At 34.6% G+C, this 17,758-nt stretch overlaps 1 protein-coding gene and 1 pseudogene across 1 annotated transcript in view; both read left to right on the top strand.

Moving 5' to 3' along the window:
* The window catches only part of LOC137401118 (cytochrome c oxidase assembly protein COX16 homolog, mitochondrial-like), a 386,239-nt gene that overhangs the window by 52,573 nt on the left and 315,908 nt on the right, over nucleotides 1–17,758 (top strand). The window lies entirely within an intron of this gene.
* On the top strand, nucleotides 13,328–14,423 carry LOC137400882 (uncharacterized; annotated as a pseudogene).

Raw genomic sequence — 17,758 nt, 5'->3', positions numbered from 1 at the left:
CATATCAATGACTGCGATGAGCTTTCATGCAACAATGGTGAATATGAATAAAAATACTACTTCTGATTTAGAATGAATTAAAAATTGAAAGCTCCAACCAATGGCAAAGAAGGACACAGGCTATAATATCATCGCAAGTCTATTACGAGCAATAGATATCAGCTGTTACAGATATTTCTTGGTTTTCAATGCATATTTATTAAAAGATCTTTGACAGGTTGGAGGTAAGTTAGCAGACTTATTGCATCCGAAAGGTGAAATATCACTCCACTGAAAATAAAGGACAAAATATAGGCGACATTCACTTCGCCCGTAATAGGGCTAAAGTTATCTTCCCAAACATCTGATGAGCCATTTGAAAAATTCACCGCCAGCCTCTATTTGAACGCCGCCTCCAATTGACCACCACTATAGATGAAGGGTTGAAAAATAGAGCGACATGGCGTCCAATTAAAGGTTTTGCGGAAGTTAGTAACTTCTGACTACCAGGAGTTTCTTCAAACTTTCAGAGAGTCCCGTGTGACAGCAATCTTTGAGGATTATCCATTTATTAAACATCTGAACTGGATAAAGAAAGGCAGCTGAATTTTTTAAGGTTCATGTCAGTAGCTCAAGCAGAAACATAGCATTGTCCACTTTGAGATAGTCATTTTCAGTTAGTTAAGTAGCACTTGGTTACTAAGATGAATGTAGCTTATCTCTTATCTTCAAGTAATACAAGTTTAGTGTAGGGCTGGAGTAGTTATCATCAAATGTTAACGAACATCAATTATATCAGTACTTATTCAGCTTATTCAGGCTCTTCAATATCTTTGTTTTCAAATGAGCCATTGTTTGACATGGTGAGATAGACATTGTTTGGTGTTTATAGGATTTCCCCAGAGCTCTACGACGTAAATTTTAAATGGTATAGGCTCGCAAAGTATGAGGTCACAATGGTCATATTCGGTGTCGTGTACTCTTACCGCTTATTTATCAACTACGATAATGACGCTTGTGGCAGGGAAAGGTAGGACAAGTCCAAAGAACTAATGAAGATGACAAAGGACTCAGAGTCTTTACTTCTCCATGTGCAGATGATTTCTATGATAGGTAACTCAGATTCCAAGCATCATACTATGTTTTCCCGAAGATATTATGCACTAGCCCTTCCTTTTTGTTGTGATGTTAAAGGGCACGACTGAGGCTAATCAATTTCAAGCATAGCGTGATCTCGCAAGAGTGCAATTTACATATAGTATTAGAGTCACGCCACTGCAGGTGACAGTTTAATCGATGTGATTTCATTACCTTTATGAAATCACATCGATTGGACAACATGGAAAGCGATACGAATTCTTCAGATAATAATACTACTGCAACAGCAACTACTTCCACAACCACCCGAAGTTTATTAACCCAGAATATGCGTTTGTATTGGTCGGGTGTTAGCACGATCCCCAAGAATTTTTGATTATTTAGAATCCTATTTCTTTATTAGCGCCATCTGGGTTTAAGAGCATCGATTGTCACAAAAAAGCGCAGCCTCAATGGCAGCGAAAGTGATCGACAACCTAAGGCTAATTGCTAATTATGACATCACATTGTGGGAACCACAACCAAGTGTTTATTATTGCTGGACATACTTTTGACACCGTGTTTTTCATAGTTCTATTATTCTTTGTGCATTGAATACAGGCTCATTTGAAAGCCAAGACTCTGAAGCACTGAACTATATTATAAAAGTAGTAATATAATTGATGTGCTTTAACTATAACATAACAGCACAAATTAATAAAAAGCTAACTAATAATTCCACATCTTCAGATTAGTTCTGCTGGTGTCTTCAAGTGTCACAGGCTATCTCAGTTATACTCCTACTTCACTGCCTTCTCTGTTGGATGAACTGTTCGAAGTATTTATTGTAAAAGTTGGTCAACCAGTTTTGAATGTAAACCAATTCTAGGGGATGAGTAAAGGAAAGAGTGACAAAGATGTCATGAGTTGAGATTGGAAAAAATAGTGGTGGAAGCCTATGAAAATGTAGGAGAAACAGCCATGTTGGGCAAAAGCAACAAGCTTGCATCGGTGATACACTTTAGTTACTTGCTTTTGCTTGCTTAGTCACCTCCAAACTCTTCCCTGGCTTTCAGGGAAGAGTTGCAGATTTTTTGCTACTTTTGCCATTTTGTTATTGTCATACAAACTACTTTTAAAAGCTTTAATAAAAACAGCAAATTTCTAGGCATATGACACATACAACCAGTGGACATACAACAAGAATATTTATGACACATTCAACTCATAAACGTAATGCAAGACTTATCTTGATTGCATAGGACGTCAGGTTAGTAATTGTACTATTGTATGCAGAGTCCTACTAAGAACTGCAATATAAAATTTAACAAATAGTTCCTTTTTATTTTGTTTTCATGTCGGTACAAACAGTAGAACCTTTGATTGCACCGAAGGCAAAGGGTGTGTCCACATACACTTATCTAGTCTCACTGAGACATACCGTTTGACTTGAAAGACTAATTGATTGTTGGCACTCTAAACATGGCTCATGATAACTCTATATATAAATCTTTCTATATCTATGTATTTATATAAATCTTTCTATATCTATGTATCTATATATAAATCTTTCTATATCTATGTATCTATATACATCTTGATATTGCTCATAATGAATCTAGCCACAACTGTACTCTTTCACTAACGTACCCTAGCCTCAAGGTGTTGCGCGATAAACCCAGTTCTTTAGAAACACCGAACTTTTCAGTGGGAGTATATATTTATCCAATGTTGTTAATATTTTAGCAAATAGAACACGAGCTTTTATTTCAAAACCACCTTTATTTGAAGGCCGCCTTTTATTTGAAGGTCTCATTTATTTAAAGGCAACCTAAATTTGCGCGACATTTTGAGATTTATCACACCAAATAGTAATCAAAGGTACTTGACTAGGTATATTTTACCATTAGACCGGTGGATTTTGATGGACTTTAAGGTTTGTTGTTCAATATCGAATGCATTGATCATGCATCAGATTGGTGAACAAACACCTCCGGATCATGGTGCCTGGAGATGGAGCCCTACTACATTGAGGCCGTGGCATTCAATTGAAACAATCCTACCACGTAGTGGTGAGTTAAACTTTTTCAGAGAACTACAAGAATGTACCTATAAACTTTGGCAAACATGTTGAGCAGGCAAAAATTCAAAGCTGCTCATTGTCAAGTCGTTCAAGGAATGTTGAGGGGTGACAAAAGCTCTAGAAGGTTCTGAGGATAACGAGACTCATCGCTTTAGGTCAGACGGCCCGATTGAGACTAGACAAGGATGTCTCCAGCAGGCGCGGGCCAATGCTGGTTTTACCAATAAAAAACTAATGTCATTCACCTAATCGATGCTGATGAGCTAGTCCTATGTAATGACGAGGACAGTTGCAATAGCAATGTATCATTTAATTTTTAGCAATAAACATCTGATTACTTACCAATATTTACCATGTTAGTTTGTATTATATGTTTTGTACCATATTTCTTGTATTATAATTGTATGTTGGTTGTAACTTTATTGTTCGCAAATAGTTGGATTATTTTGTATTATAGTTTTATGTCGGTTGTTATTTTATCATTTGTTATTTGTTGACTTACTTTGTGCTAAAATTTTGTGTTTGATGTTATTGGTTTTTATTCGTTAAATTATCTTATATCATAAGTTTATGTTGGATGTTATATTACGGTTTGCTATTCGTAAAATAAAATTTAACTGGCCAAAATCCTGAGAAACTAGTTGAAAAATAGAACACCAACCTTTATTAAATGTCACCTTTAATTAAACGTCAGAACAGGACCAGGACCAGAAGAACCAGAACAGGAGTGGTTCAGCCTCGGCTACTAACAAAGTGTAAATATCTGAGACATTTGCACAGAAAAGGAGTTGTCTGATTAATTTAATCAAACTTGAAAGAAAAAAAAACAAGTTGTTGAATAATTAATAGCATTATCATCATACAAGAATAAAACACTGGTGATGATCTATCGTTGAAATACTCAAATTTTACAGTTTCACAGTGAGTCAAACAAAACTTTTTATAGTAGATCAAACTAGTTCTTTTACTTTCATGTTTTATCATGATCTGTGTAATTCCATAGCAAAGCACCGACTATAATAGTTGTGCATGCAAATAAGTAAAACCTTCACAAATATGGATAAAATTTCAGAAATGTTAGTATGAAGAAAATGGTTACAGGCAAAATGAGAGATTAATGCTAATAGTATTATACATGATGTAGACTGCTAACTTCCTCGTGGAATCATCAGACGTGTTCAACTAACACAACTAACCTTTTCACATAATCAACAACTCAATAGTTGTATTTTATCAATGGGATAAAATATAGAGTAGATTATCTTCTTTCTGACTACATGGATGATACAACTTGTTGAACATGTCTTTCTGCCTAATACTCTCCTTGCAATGCTGCAGTTGGTGCATAAATGTGAGCACTCGGTAAAATAAAAACTTTGTAGCAATAGTTGAGCAGTTTTAGTAAATTTTTATATGCATATTTCAAAGTTACTATAAGATCTTACTAATGACTAACGATATGTACAGTATCGGTCTATATCTATCTCAAGAAGGAGTTATCCTCTTTTGTCAATTCCCACTATAAGAACTCCATGTTCTGCTCATATAACTACTGTCTATATAAAGAAATTAACGGAGTTAATAATATATACTATCATTTTATACTGCGTTATTTAGTGATTGTGATATCAATATAATCTTTAGTTTGCTTAAATAGTTTCAAAATTTTAAGCAATCTTTTCTATGCTTTCACAAACTTAAATCAAAATACTATAGCGTATCTAGAACAATCGTAGGTTGTTTTTCTAAAATTCAGTTCAACAAACGAAAAAATCCAAATAGTGAACTTGACATTTTTTAGCATTTTGAATAATTAGGAGAGCTCAGGTTATAAGTGCTTTATCTTCTGTCAAAACACATGCTTAGAACACTAGCACTATAGATATTCATTCCAATAGAGAACAACTGTACCAGAGTTAAATTGCAGATTTCTATAGACAGAAGTACATATATAACTCTATGGAAACTTTTTTTTTTCATTAAGACTGTGGATCATTTTAGCAAAAGCAATATTTTTTACTATAATCAGGGCCGTGTTCATTTGTTCATCTGTCTGTTTGAAGCCACAGTTGGGTTTGAAAAAAGATTGTAATATGCAAGAGTTGTACCTACAGCATTCAGCAACATCAGCTGACACACTACCAACTACACCAACCATTCACTTTCTCTGATATAAGAATTATTACACAAATTGGGTACATGTAGTTATTCTCTTTATCATCATACCTGACCATCTCTTATGACATACTGGACTACCAGGGAACTAGTATAAAATAAAATACGCTCTGAGGCAGACAGCACCAAACAAGACTACATTGTCACCAAAGGTGAACGGAACATTTACAGAATTGGAAACAGCACTTGGAACGACAAAAGTTTACGCACCCTTTGAAGATGTGGTTGCGTCAATTTTGAGTTGATCGTAAAGGAAAGCATTTTTCCTTCTGTCAGTTGATATGTTGTTTGTTGTGTTAGGCGTTTTCATTGCCAAGATATTTGAAGATTAAAATTGAAAAAATCTGATCGCAGTAAAAACGCTCAGGCCAAAAAACATGCCCAGACTTGCCCAAAATGATGTCACGCGTGATTTATCTGTCATTATATCTCGTGTTCACATCGGCTACTTGCGATACAAGTGTAGTCCTATACGAGGCTCTATTGGCATATATTTTATTTTGTATTCGCTCATGTTGGTTAAAATAAAATTTTTAATCTCGCTACAGATACATTTTTATGAATGTTTCAAAGGCCTCAAATAACGAAAATTGAAAATTTGTCTTACTCACTTTCTCCAAATGCTGTGTAAACATTTGAGTACCGACTACCAATTCTACAGGTCTACGGTAACTCTTTGAAGCATACTATGTAGAATAAGGTCTTTGTATCGGCACAGTTCCGCTGCTACCCACACTAACGATATACATATTTCCAAACGCCCCGCCCACATTATGTCCGTCACCTATCCTTGGGGTGGGGCTGTATGTATATCATTGCCCACACCGAAAACTACTAGTTTCTTACTACCGTAAGTAAAATAAGCAAGTTGCGTCTTTGAAAAGATTATACATAGGGATAGAGTTTTAAGGATGAGAAGTCTGCTGCAAACTGGATTGGAACTCACATTATCCAGTTCTGCGGACCTCCATATACCGTATCCAATTCACTACAATATTCTGCAAATCTTGTTTTGCATTATCTTCAACAATATTATTTTATTATATAATTTTTACAAGCAAAAAGAATTTCATCTCGGCATAAAGCTTTTATTAAAAATATTCATCAAGTCGTGGCCACTCACATAGTTTTAGCTGATACAATAAGACAAATTCATCTACTGCAACAAACTCAAACAAAACATCATGGTTTATGCAGCACACGTTCAAGTCTCTCTTTCCCCTTTATGGCAGTTTCCACACTGACAAAGCTGCTTCAGCTGGTGGGACGACATAAACATCCTGTAATCAGTAAAACAAATGCAATAAATATAAGTCATTCATAGATATGCCATTCTAAAGCGTATCTACTGAAAGCTTTCAAATTGGAAGTTTGATAGATTGCGAGTGTAATTTTAAAAACGAATAATGTTTAACAAAGGCGCAAGTACGCCAAGCCAACGATTCGAAGCTTTGGTTCTGGAAGTTATAGATTTGCATTGATCAATCGATTTTCTTTACTTTCTACAAGTGAGAAGTGAACATCTAAAGTCAAATCATAAATCTACTTTACTAAATTAAACTGCCACAGAAAATTTGAAGCAAATGTAGCTAGGTGAACCGATAAGAAATATAAAACGATGATTCGTGATAGCAAAAAGTTATAATTTAATTAAGTAGTATATGTATCAATGAGTACTAAAATATTAACTTTAGTATATTCACCAATCTAAGCCATTGTATTGCTAGATGCTATGGATTGAAGAGAAGCCGTCAAGAACTCACTGTACATACATGTACGTATCTCGCACGTGCAGGAAATTACATTTTAGCCTCAAACAGAGAAAGATAATTTGAATGTAAACTCAACAGGAAACTCTATAGGAGACTCAAAGTAAAAGATAAATTTACCTCCATTCTTCGATCTTCCTCCATAGAACTTTAACCACCTGATGCCCAGAAAACTCTGAGTCACCTTCGCAGTAACTTGACAGCAATTTTTACAATTATGTTGTTCGCCAATAAAATGTGTCGATCGAGTAATTCATCAAAGTAACGATGTTAATTAATTTAGTAAATAGCGATGTCCATGTGATTTAATAATAGAGTAAAATCCCTAAAATTGAGATCACAGACAACGCGTATTACGAGTGATAACATTTATTACGATCTATATAAAAATTTTGCGCTGATGATTGGCTAATGAAGCGACCTTATATTTATCGCTCGTGGTTTCTTTTCAGATGTATTACTAGTGACGTCACGAAAGAAGCATCAGCTGGAATGTGAGCTTTTTAAAAGAGGGCCTCATTCAAACGCATATATCTCTGGACAGCATTGGTCTACAAAACAAAAATAACATCAAATTGTAGCTGATGTTTTAGCCTTTAATTAGTTTTAGTTTTATTAAATCGATTTTTTTGAAACAACCATATTTTTAACGCTAACTAATTATAGTCAGAGGCGGAGTCTAATACGTTAAAAGTTGAATATCATGTCTGTATAACGGTATAGCATTATGTTATCCTACAGAATAATGTATTGTATTGCATGAACCTGCATTATAGTATCATGTATTAATATTAGCAATATATGTTTCAGTAATGACGATTTTAAAGTTGTGAAAATAATATTTCTATTAAAATAATTATATAAATAGCTGCATAATAGACAGGAGAATTTGGAGAATAATTTTTATACTTTCACAAATAGCAGTTTTGAAGCTATAACCAAGTTAGTGAAACAGATGGTGTTAAAATGGTAAAGTCCATCATCATGTATAATAACAAGCATCCTGGTCGAGGATATTTATCTTCAAATATATTCAATCAACACATGTTGATATTTTTATTGGCCTTTTTAAAAACAATAACTTTACTTTGTGTTTTGCTGCATTATTTCATTTTTAGCTTTTATTATAGAGTAATAATACACATAGTGTATTTCCACACTCTTTTGTTTAACAGTAAACCTAAGAAAATGAGGCATGGGCACTACCTATTACAGATGTAGCAATACATTCTCAGCCCGGTCTGATCTATTGATAGGTTGTTTATAAGAGATTCAGTATACTTTATATACTACCTATATTGTCTTAACATACTGTTCTGGTGTCACTTTAAAAATTGCTTTCTAGTTTTGGAATATTTAAAACTATTTGTTAAGGAAAATCATTTCACGATTTAAACAAATTGCACTTCTAACATTCTTCTAAAATAGATTGTGAGCAAAAGGAGATTTAACTTTAATATTACCTCCTTGAGATGAAAGAATTTTAGAAATTTCAAAAATTTAAACAAGATTTTGTAGAAGATGTATTTTTAATAATGTTGTTATTTCTTATACTAAGTACCTAACATTATTGAGAGAAGTAACCTACAGATAACCAACAACTAACTTGTTGCTAAGAGTAGTACAGACAACAGTTGAAGGTTTATAAAATAGTCCATAGTGTAGGATACCATGGTAAGCATTTATCGTCAGCTAACATAAGACCAAAATATGACGAGGACGTCTACTTTTAAGGAATAAAATACAAATAAAGCTTTGTCAAGTTGAAGCGATAAACAAGAGATATTAACAATAATGCAATGTAATAATTTAAGTACATATATAGAAAACCGCAGGCGAATGGTCGTACTTTATATTTCTACTAATGGTAAGTGTCGTACTTCTACACTATCAAGTTTGCAAATTAACATGCCATCATCAGCAAATTTTTGTAGCAGCGTTTAGATTTTTTGCGAACAAGAAGTAAGCAAACAGGTTTCAGGGTAGTCGAGACCCTACACTTGTATGAAACTCTCAGTTACAGTGTCCCTGGCTCTCCTAGTAATAGCACAACTTGCCTGCATTTTCTTGAAAAAAAACCAACAAAGTTGGATGAACAAGCTTAAGCCATAACTGTCACGAACAACTTTTATCGTATTTACTAGGTAAATCAGACACGCTGATTCCGATTTTGCACTCAAAATAAAGATTAGTCCACTAACCTTCAAAGTCATTTAGGCTTTTTTAAAGCGTCTCAATATCCGTTTTGAAAACAACACAATCGGCATTAGAAGCTCCGCCCATAAATATGTGACGAAACCTAGCTTTTTCAGGAACGGAAGTTAGGAATGTTTAGTCCGATTTAGAATAATAGAGATGAGTGTCGTAAAACCCATTATTGTCTAAATCCAGCCAGTAAAATAATTTCAGTTTTTATGAAAGGTACATAAACTATTTAAAATTGCTCGTAGCTTGTTACATGACGTTTAAATGGGCTGAACGCCAAGAAAAATGAGCCCAAAAAGCGCGGTTTTATCACAAGCTATAGCGTTGTTATCGCGCTTTTTTAAATATGCAATGCTAAATCGCTTATCTACCTTTCAGGAAAGACTGATATTATTTTTAAGGCTGAATTTAGATATTAATGGATTTTAAAACACCCATCTCTTTTATTCTAAATTGGTCTAAACATCCCTACGCAACTTCTGTTCCTAAAAAGCTAGGTTACGTCACGTATTTATGGGCGGAGCTTGTTATGCCGACCGTGTTGTTTTCGAGACCGATATTAAAACGCTGTAAAAAGCCTTCATTACTCTGAAAGTTAGTGCACTAATCTTTATTTTGAGTACAAATTCGGAATCAGCGTGTCTGATTTACCTAGAAAATACGATAAAAGTTGTTCGTGACAGTTATGGTTTAAACTATTTATTGCAAATGATGGTCAATGAAAAGTCGATTTCACAGTAAATAATCCAATGAATACGAACAGAGGGAATAGCAACTAAGATGTTACGATTGAAGATGAAAACCTGGTTGAGAAAGCTGCCAGCAATGCGAGGAAGGTAACAAAAACTTACAGGGGTCTAGTGATTCACTGAGTTGGAGTCACATTCTGTTTAAAAGAGGCTTTCAGGAAGGTTATTCTAATGTCGCAATTATTTTATTGTGATACAAACAACTTGTATCGCATATGCAGAGCATTAGTAAGTGCATCTATAGCATGGGCAACTTGCAGGCATGACAGACAACTTAACAAGTACAATACTGCTTCAGCATCTCTACTTTCTAAGTAATGTATTCACAGTCAACCAACTTATCTGATACCTCCTCATCAGTTTACATGACGCGACCTGTCAATCAAACCAATCACCCGATAAACTATTGACCAATCAGCGTCCAGATACGATGAGGCTTAGCAACCGATTTTACTATCCGCCATGACCTCCGACAAAGCAGCAATAGTGAATGTTGTTTTGAACGTTAATTTTGCTTCTATTTTTACTGTTTATTTGACGATTTAAAATGGTGAAACGATATCAATGGGGTCTTTGTGACTCCGTTGACATCGTTTTCGACTTTGTGACTTTATTCAAATTTTAATAAAGATAATTTCTACAAAATGTTGACTTCATACAATAAACAGAACAAACATTAACATACATACATGTACATTATGCTAAGGGCAGGATTAATCATTATTCCAACAGTCTTTTTTTATCCGAATGAGAAAAATAGCTGGTCACTTGAAACACACATATAAATAATTGGACACAAGTACATTAAAGAAAAATAAATATTGCCAATATATTTCAGCTATATATATATATATAAATATATTGGATATATATATTGGATATATATGTCCAATATATTTAGCTCTAGCGTTGAGCCAGCATTCTGTTCACCACTGCTGGTGGCCACTGTCTTGTATGGCTTGGATGCTAAGTACCCAAGTGGTGTACCCCTCATAGCAGCGAGAAGCTCAATATCCCTGTACAACAGCTGAACTTTTCTGAAATAAAGTGAAGCAGAATGTATTATCACACTTTGTATATATCTTCGAGATTAACATTAAAGTTTTATTATTCTTGAGCACTTTTTCAATTCATCCTTAAAGAATTGTTGACTATTCATAAATAGCATTTCAACTAAAACACATGGGTTTTAGTTACAATGACACTGTGTTTAATTTATAAACACAGTGTCTTCAATTAAGTGTTGACACTCACTACTTTTTTCAATTTCATACCTATTGTCAGTTATGTCTGCAGTCAGTGGGCGTTTCTTTCGGTCTTCATTTACCGGCCGACTGATGATCTTGGAGGACACTGGCTCTGCAATGATTTTTCTCCCTCTTGGTCTGTCCCATTCCTGTCGTTGTGATGTGCAGGCTGGTTCACTGGGAACTTCTTGTAGGCCACTAGTCAGCCAGTCCGTCAACTTGAGAACTAGTCTAAGGACATGGGCACATTCCCCTCCAGCTCCGAAATTTAAATGTCTTATTATGAAATAATGGGCCTCAATGGTGTGTATCTTGCAATAAAGGTCAAAACAGAAACCATTTAGTGCTAGAATACTGTAAGACAAAAATTAAATGTATCAATTAATGCACATCTTGACAGTAACGTGCCTAAAGTAATATCAATAGACGTGTTGCACAGATTTCTTCCAAACTCCCTTTTGCCATATCAAAAATCGTTAAAAAAAACTGTCATTGTACAAATTATTTGGTTTAATCTTGACAGGTGCTGTACCTGGTATAGATTGGACTCATGGAACGAAAATGAGGCAGTCATGGTAAATATTATTTAAACATACAATTATTTTTGTAAGAAGTAAAGAGCTAATTTACTCCGCTTTACAAGAAGAGTGTACATCAGTGACCTTCAGCGGCTTCTCATTCTTTCGCTCTGACCGGTACATTGTCGCCTTTACAGTACTTTCTTCATCGTTTTTTTCAACAAACACATTCACTGATGCGAAGAAGCTGTTATTTGCATACTTTCTTCATTGGATTCGTTGCCTAAGAGTTGGAATATACGGTAAAAAGCTTTTGCCAAAATCACTCGGTAAACAATGTAAACTTCGTGTAGCCGCCATGTTGGTTTATGCGTGCTGAGTTCAACTAGTTGTTTGGTCTCGTGACGAGTGGGTGGAGCTGCTCTGAGAACCGCTGTTTCAATTGTTTGGGACATAACAGTTACACAAGTATCTTTATATTTCTGTTTATGCCAGTACCAACAGTGAAATCACTGATTGGACCGGAGGCCACTGGGGAGTGTTCTAACACCAAAGTTGACTCACCGAGACATATCGGTTGACTCAAGACGCCAATCATAGATTGGTTCTTAGATATTTACCGTCAACTGTAGATATAGTACGTGGTAGTTGAACTCTCAATCGTACGCTAATTTGCGATGTACGTACGCTATCGCGTTGACGATACGCGACTTGATCTGATCCTTTACAGACAGCGACATTTCAAGTGAGAATATTTATTTACTATATATATTTTATTTTTCACACACCAAATTACTGTCAACATACTTAATATTTTTTTATTTTTAGGTTTATAAGTTGTTTGCGTAAAAACAATGTGTTTTCAATTATATCAACAGTCTTTATTTTAAAAAATGTAGGGGAGATAACTTCCGGAAACAAAGTTTTTCTTCGATACCCGTGCACGTATTAGACGTAATAGTACTGTCAGAGTTAAAAACCAAGTTGTACCAAGTTTCAGTTAAATCTATCAGAAAGTGTAAATATTATTCTATCATTTTAAATTGTTTTTAATGTTTGAACTAGCTTGAATGCTGAGATGTTTTCAAGTTTCATGTTTCCAACAAACTCGCCTGTAAAAGGATTCAGATAAATTAATTTTGTTTTTATTAAAAAAACTTGTATTAAAACTTGATTCACATGTAAAATGCTCAGGGAAATGATTTTGAAGTCAAATAGACGTTTGAAAAAAGCTTCGGTCTTTTCATAGTCCATTGCTGTTAGTACCTGAATTTTAAGTTTAATTTTGAGTCTTCAATAAAAGAAGTAATATACAAGAAAACATTACACTTTTATTGAATTTTAAAATAGGTAACTATTGTATCAAAGATTAACTTTATTTGGTTTAGAACGGTTGCCAAGAATTATTTTTCTTAAATTTTAGGCTTTGTGAATAATTACAAATTACGAGATCAGCAGGGCGCTTTTCTATCCAGCCTCATTTCAATTGCTGAAGTCCAACGAAGGCGATCTCAAAAATATGATGATGCCGAGGCCGAGTTTCACAACAGCTCATGCACATACAGCCTGGAAGTTTCTAGGCATGCTGTGTGAAAGAGGCCCAAGTTTGCCACCAAACATTCCTTTCTGTGTTTGGAGTTACCAATCGGCGAGTTCAAACTATCAAAAATGCTCTCGCAACAACAGGTTAGAAAACAATATTTTAGCAGTACCAATCTTACAGTATAAAACTTAGGGTATTAAGAATAATGTTATGACCTCTCAGTACCGGCAGCAATATCCATGTTATGCGTGTATGCATGAGCATATTGAGTAGCATTTAGCTGTGTGTATTACATAGATTATTGCTACAGAGTAAATCGTAGGTAAGACATTCTTTAACCTTGAATTTCTTATTTTTAGGCAAACTGCCAGTTGATAAACGGCGAAAGCATGAAAATGTTGCGAACAAGCTCCCAGAAGAGACAGCTCAGCTCATCCTACACACATTGAGTCGATTCGAGGTCAAAGGTTTAATTGTAGCACAGAAAAGAGCCGACGACTCTATCTTTCAGCAGAACTGAACCAGACAAAGCTTTTCAACATGTTCAAAGAAAAAAACCCAAACACAAAGTGCAGCTATGAGCACTGAAGGAAAATCTTGGTAAATGAGTACAACATTTCCTTCGGCTATCCGTGCACAGACACATGTTCTACGTGTGATGAGTTTTGAGCCCTTAAAGTCCTGATTGACACACAGCTGAAGGAGAAACAAGGGGATGAGTCACTGGCCATGCAGATCTCACAAGCGCAAACGGATAACACCCTACATCTTAAAAAGCAAACCACTTTTACAAGCGCAAGCGGCAAGCTAATGAGCAGGCCAAGAAAGACCTCACCTATATGACAATATGCATAGATTACTAAAGGAATCTCTCTGCCCCAAACATCACCACAAATGACGCATACTACAAACGCCAGCTAACATGCATATCGTTTAATATTCATGGGCTTGGCTCAGGGAAATCTCATTTCTATGTATATGACGCGAGACTGTAGCCAAGAAGGGATCGGATGATGTCTGCTCCATGCTTAATCACCTTGTAATCACAAGCTATGATATAACTTGTGATTCTCCCTAAAAAAGTTTGTAAACTTTAAAATAGCTATATCTAAAGTTTGAACAATGTGACATTTAATCATTCTTCTGTTGAGGTCTTCATATGAAGACTGCATATATTTATTTGTTTTTTTTCAACAATTTTTTTATTATTGTTATAATTATGTTGGTAGGTTCATCAAAAGAAAACTTGCTGCTTTTGATTTAAATTTGGAAACTTTGAAGTGTTTTTTGCTAAGTGTAATGTTTCAATACAGACTTGTTTTATAATTCTGATGAGGTTGCTTTAGAAGGCTTATAACTAATAAGTTGGTTAGCCAGCCAGGACAGAATACTTATCATTTCTGAGTTCAAACTTTCACAAAAACATGATCCTTGGGTTGCAATAGAACTGAATCAGGTTTAAATTAGTTTAAGAGAATTTATTATTACAAACCACACTAATATAAACTTACGAATTTAAACAGTTGTTAGAATTACTAAGTATCTGATGAATATGAGATGAGGTGAGCAAAGAACGATTAATAAACATTATAAACTAACATTTCACACAATTTGTCACATTTGCTCTCCGTATTATTGCTGAAAATCGTCTGCCAATGTGGTTTATAGCGTCCTTTTTTCAGCAGCTTCCATGTGTAATTACAAATAAAAGCACACAAAATGTTTATTTATAACACAAAAGCAGTGTTTAATAGTTCGGTTGAGCTTGAACGAGCCTTCTGATTATGATGACTGTTCAACAGGATGCACCTTGGAAGTACAGATGCATGTCATCAGACTCTTAACTCTCAATAGATATCCAGGGTTTAAGTAAGCATAGAAAACAATATTACCTACTCCATAAAGTGTTTGTAAAGCAGCGGCAAATTTTAGACTCACATACAGTAAGATTTCTTGTTCAGCTGAAGCAAATAAGTAAATGACTAGAGACACCAAAATAGGAATAGCAGTAGCATAAAACATGACAATAGTGCTGATGATATAATGCAATGTTTTTATCAAAACTTTATCTTCTTCTTGCAAACGTCTCTTTTTCATTTTCTTAATTTCTCGAAACACCGCTGCAAGCCATATGGTAGTTAACACTAGTGGTACAAGATTACTAATGGAGGCCAATACTAAAAGCAGAATTCCTTCAACATCAGGAATATTTGGACGAATCTGACCATTCATAAAACAAGATAAATCTTCAAACACCCCTGAAATGGCCATGAAACTATTAACATTTATGAACCAGATAACCACTGCAACTTTTCCGAAGTGGTTCAAAGCAAAGCAATTTTTGTACTGAAACGGCTTGCAAACTGCATAATATCGTTCATAACTGGCTAAAGCAAGGAAGCTATAGCGACCATATGTACCAGTTAGGGTTACTCCTTGTATGAAAATGCTTGCAATATGGTAGTATTGTTGTGATAACTTTGATGGTTGGGGACTGTGTAGTGCTATATATGCACAACTAGCAACTATATCCGCTAGTGTTAAGTTAAGTAGAAGCAAGAAATAGTTTCGTTTGTTCTCTTGACGCAATGTTTCAGTAGTGCTGAGTATATACAAATGCAGAACATTTGTGATCAGGCATATTACGCCGACAGCTATGGCGACAACCAAATATGTAGCAGCATTGTTTCCTGTACATAAAGTTAATGAACTGTCAGAACCATTCATGGTATACCTTTTAATACAATCCGGGAATTCTCAGGCCACATTCCTACAAAGAAACAAAATCGCCTTACTGATATATTATAAAATTATCCCTTGTAAGAAAAATAAATGAAACTAATAGCTGCTATACTCACAATGTTCGATTAACTGAAATAATGAAAACCTTCAAATAAGTAACTTACTATTTTGAGCAAAAGAGCATTAAAACCAGTGACTTCCATATATACACAATTAAGGATTTGTAAAAATTCTGTTCTGCATATTTCGGAAAATAGTTATTTGGCAATTTCCATATTACGTTACAGCGTGTTGTCACATAATGTCTCTTTTTTGATCTTGTTCTTGCATTACATAATACCAGGGGATAATCCCAAATACATCTTATTTGATCATGGAAGCAAACCCCAAATACATCTTGATCATGGAAGCGAACCCCAAATAATCTTATTTGATCATGGAAGCAAACCCCAAGTACTCTTAATTGGTCATGGAAGCAAATTCAAGTCAAAGTAGACAAACGAGCGTGTTAGAAAAAATGATCATTTGTATTTACTTCGTTTAGACTTTGCTATTCATTCAGAACCTTAAATTTTGAACAGCTCAGCTTAATCAAATGAATAATCTTTTGTACTTGTAGGAGGTCTTTAAATTGCTTATAATTGTTTGATAGTTCTCTCTTTCCTTGAGTTTGTACGATGCAATATTTCTTAAATTTAGTGAACAATAATCGAAACACTACTATTACTTTTTGCTGATCGTTTTGACTGACAAGAAATGAACACACTGATCAACATACACAGCTAAATAATAAATATATCTAAAAAGTTAAGTTTTTTATTCCTAATAAACGCAGGCCAGCATCTCTTTTGTCAACAAGCATTATTGCAATTTATCTGGTATGATTACATGCCACAACCAATCATTTGTTTAAAAATGACAAAATTTCTATTGCAGCTCAACTAGAATATCACAAATATTTAAGGAACAGACAATATGAGACAATATTACACCAATTTGAGATTGGCATAATAAAGAGCTTAACCCTTTTATCATGACCAATAAGATGCTTGAATACTTAAAAAATTTTAGTATGTTGTGTAAAACTTACTGAGTTTTTAATTTTTTTATATTTTCTCAAATTTCAATATGTTATAAAAAACATATTATATATTTAAAACTTTAGCCATCTTAAAAATGTAAAGATAGATCGAACGACCATATATTGACGATTTCGTAATTTCTCATCAGGATGTAAACACTTGCAACAAAAAGACAACATGATAGTCATAGAATACTAAATAAACTCAGTAGCACATTATCATGCGCCACCCTGTGTTTACTGACTTGCAAGAGTATATAGCACATTATCATGCGTCACCCTGTGTTTACTGACTTGCAAGAGTATATAGCACATTATCATGCGCCACCCTGTGTTTACTGACTTGCAAGAGTATATAGCACATTATCATGCGTCACCCTGTGTTTACTGACTTGCAAGAGTATATAGCACATTATCATGCGCCACCCTGTGTTTACTGACTTGCAAGAGTATATAGCACACTGTTCTTGCGTTTTGAATACTTCTTCTCTTTTAGCTTGTCTCTTCTCCTAAGTCATATTTTAATAATAGTTAGGACACTACTGTCTGTTGTTTTTGGCTTTTTTTTCCAGTGCTTTGTGTATTTTATA

The sequence above is a fragment of the Watersipora subatra genome, chromosome 7, assembly GCF_963576615.1.
Source record: "Watersipora subatra chromosome 7, tzWatSuba1.1, whole genome shotgun sequence".
NCBI lineage: Eukaryota > Metazoa > Bryozoa > Gymnolaemata > Cheilostomatida > Watersiporidae > Watersipora > Watersipora subatra.
This window is presented reverse-complemented; position numbering and strand designations above follow the sequence as displayed.